The 3,467-nt window shown below is 41.5% G+C and overlaps 1 protein-coding gene across 4 annotated transcripts in view; it reads left to right on the forward strand.

Moving 5' to 3' along the window:
- Window positions 1-3,467, forward strand: part of ZBTB8A (zinc finger and BTB domain containing 8A) — a 51,893-nt gene that overhangs the window by 15,825 nt on the left and 32,601 nt on the right. For all 4 annotated transcript variants that reach the window (XM_017527951.2, XM_017527954.2, XM_017527950.2 and 1 more), the window contains one exon: window positions 334-413. The gene's annotated coding sequence lies outside the window, so the exon portion shown is untranslated. The remainder of the gene's footprint in view (window positions 1-333; window positions 414-3,467) is intronic.

A 3,467-nucleotide genomic window follows, 5' to 3' on the forward strand; every position in this document is an offset into this window, starting at 1 on the left:
GGGTCACTACAACCTCCACTTCCCGGGTTCAAGCAGTTCTCCGTGCCTCAGCCTCCTGAGTAGCTGGGATTACAGGCACCTGCCACCATGCCCGGCTAATTTTTGTATACTTAGTAGAGACAGGGTTTCACCATGTTGGCCAGGCTGGTCTCAAGCTCCTGATCTCAGGTGATCTGCCCATCTTGGCCTCCCAAAGTGTTGGCATTACAGGCATGAACCAGCGTGCCTGGCCCTTATATAATTTATTTAAATAAATATTTCGTACCTTAGCAGATCTTTCTGCCTCTTATTAGAAAAGTACATTATAAATATCTATTTTCTCTCTCTCTACAGGGCAATCCTTCAAACACAGTGTTTGACTTAGAATCTTCCCTTTTTCACTCCATTCAAGAGCAACATTCATAAATTACCAGGTATGAAAAGTTTTAATTCTTGATCTATGTCACTTAAATGCATTGACAAAAAGTAGAATTTTGTAGTTGTAGATTTTATATATCAGAGAATGGATCTATTTCTTGAAAATTCACTAAGATATTCAGTGTTCTGGTCTTTTTGGTCTCCCTATTCACTTATTGCTAATTTTTTAAAATGACATCTTTATTTTGAATACTCTCTTAAGGCAGTATAGTATATCCTTGTGAATGTGGGCTGAATTTTTTTTTTTTTTGTAAACATCCAGGATACATATTTGAAATACATTTTTATTTTTTTTTAAACTGGTATCCAGGCAGTTGTATGGAACTACATTTTTAATTCATTGCCTCTCTTGTGCCTTGGATTCCAGGGCAAATAATGCTAAATGTAAATGTATAGAAACCATCTCATCAACATTCAATTTAATTTAAATAAGATGTTGCTCGCTCTGTCACTGAAGCTAAAGGACAGTGGCATCATCCAAACTCACTGCAGCCTCCAACTCCGTGGCTCAAGTGATCCTCCCACCTCAGCCCCCAAGTAGCTGGGACTACAGGCCCACAACACCATACCCGGCTAGTTTTTGTATTTTTTTGTAGAGATGAGGTTTCACCGTGTTGCCCAGGCTAGTCTCAAACTCCTAAGTTCAAACATCTACCTGCCTCAGCCTCCCAAAGTGTAGAGAGTATAGGTGTGAGCCACTGTGCCCAGTCTATTTTACCAAACTCTTATCATCAGTTATTAAAATCTTTTGAATGCCACCCTCTGTTGATGATTCCTGAATCTTTATCTCCAGCCTAGATTTCCTGAGCATATATCCCAACATCCTTATACTGACTTCATGCTTGGTGAGCAAGATTTTAATGACTGACTTTCTATATCACTTCCTCATAAGGAAAGGAGAATATGTTGGTCAGTGGAAAACAAATATCTGTCCCTTTGATGTTTACATTTTTCATCATAATTTATAAAATTGCATTGTATCTCTCTTGTACGTATGGTATATCTGACATACCACATACAGATATATAACATATATAGACCTATATACAAACTCTGTGAGCTTTATTAAAGACAAAGGATGGGGGAATAAGGAGGGAAGTAGGAAGGCGTTTGGCCCTAAGAAACAGATCATCTTTTTGTAGAACAAAATCACGTTTCTGATCAGTTTCTGAAAATCAAAACCTAAACAAGAGGGAATGATGTAAATGCTACCAATCTTAGCACCTAGCGAGCTGGCCATTTTCTCTTTTATTCTTTTTCTTTCTTTTCTTTTTTTTGTTTTTTTAAGACAGAGTCTCTCTCTGTCACCCAGGCTGGAGTGCAGTGGTACGATCTTGTTTCACTACAACCTCCGTCTCCCGGGTTCAAGCAATTCTTCTGCCTCAGCCTCCTGAGTAGCTAGGACTACAGGCACATGCCACCATGCCCAGCTAATTTTTGTATTTTTAGTAGAAATGGGGTTTCACCATATTGGCCAGGCTGGTCTCGAACTCCTGACCTCAGGATCCACCCACCTCGGCCTCCCAAAGTGCTGGAATTACAGGAGTGAGCCACCCCATCCAGCCTCTTTTTTTCTTCCTTTCTCACCCTCCCTCCTTCTTATCTACAGTAGTAAGCTACTTAGGGAAGAATTTAGATTTTCTCTTCACAGTACTCCAAATACATTCTAGAAGAGCTAAGTATTACACACACACACACACACACACACACACACACACACACACGGAAGTAAACATTCATCAAACATCTGGAGGTGGCAAGATATCCTGAGAGTAGAACACAATGAAAACAAATTATGTAGGGAACTTTCAACATGTGCCATTAATTCACTTATTTGTTTATTAGTCTCCAAGTCTGAAGGATATAGATATGGAGGCTGAGAAGGGAAAGGTTTGGGCTAGAATGGTTCCCGAGTCCTGGATTAGGCACTAGAGGGAGATAGTATCACTAATATGCAAGAAAGGAGACACAGATGAAGGAGTAAATTTCAGGGGTTAAGAAAAGGCAGCAGTAATAAGTTTGGAATACAGTAAGTTTGAGGTTATCTCCTGCCTCTATCTGGTGATTGATAACAATGATGATAAGAATTATAACAGAGGCTTATATATTATTGAGCAGCTACAATGTCCCAGGCACTTGCAGAGTTCTTGGCATTTGCAATGTCAAATTGAATCTACAATTCCATGAAGTGGCGCTGTACTGTCATAAACTCCCATTTATAGGTGAGGAAATGGATGTGTAAACCACAGCAGAGCTGGGGTTTAGATTCACTTTGATGGCACAGCCCATGTGTTTACCCACTGTTATTTATGCTGCTTCCAAGTCCTGCTGATCTGCTGATTCTGCCTCTCTTGCTCATCTCTTTCTATTTCTTTTCTTTTCTTTTTTAAGACAGAGTCTCACTCTGCCATTGGAGTGCAGTGGCACGATCTTGGCTCACTGCAACCTCTGTCTCCTGGGTTCAAGCGATTCTTGTGCCTCAGCCTCCCGAGTAGCTGGGATGACAGGCATGTGCCACCATGCCCAGCTAATTTTTGTATTTTTAGTAGAAGTGGGGTTTTACCATGTTGGCCAGGCTGGTCTCGAACTCCTGACCTCCAGTGATCCACCTGCCTTGGCCTTGTCTACTTATTTTCATCACCACTGCTGTGGTTTAAATGTTGGTCCCCTTCAAAATTCATGTTGAAACTTCATCCTCAATGTGATGGTATTTTTTTTTTTTTGAGACAGGGTCTCACTCTGTCGCCCATGCTGGAGTGCAGTGGCACAATCATGGCTCACTGCAGCCTCAGCCTCCCCAAGCTTAGGTAATCCTCTTACCTCACCCTCCTGAGTAGCTGGGACTACAGGTGCATGCCACCATGACTGGCTAATTTTTGTATTTTTTGTAGTGGTGGGGTTTTGCCATGTTGCCCAGGCTGGTCTCCAACTCCAGGGCTCAAGCGATTTGCCTGCCTTGGCCTCCCAAAGTGTTGGGATTACAGGCATGAGCCACCAATCCTGGCCCAATGTGGCAGTATAGAGAGGTGGGACTATTTTTTTTTTTTTTT

This window comes from Cebus imitator, unplaced genomic scaffold, assembly GCF_001604975.1.
Source record: "Cebus imitator isolate Cc_AM_T3 unplaced genomic scaffold, Cebus_imitator-1.0 Scaffold51, whole genome shotgun sequence".
Lineage (NCBI taxonomy): Eukaryota > Metazoa > Chordata > Mammalia > Primates > Cebidae > Cebus > Cebus imitator.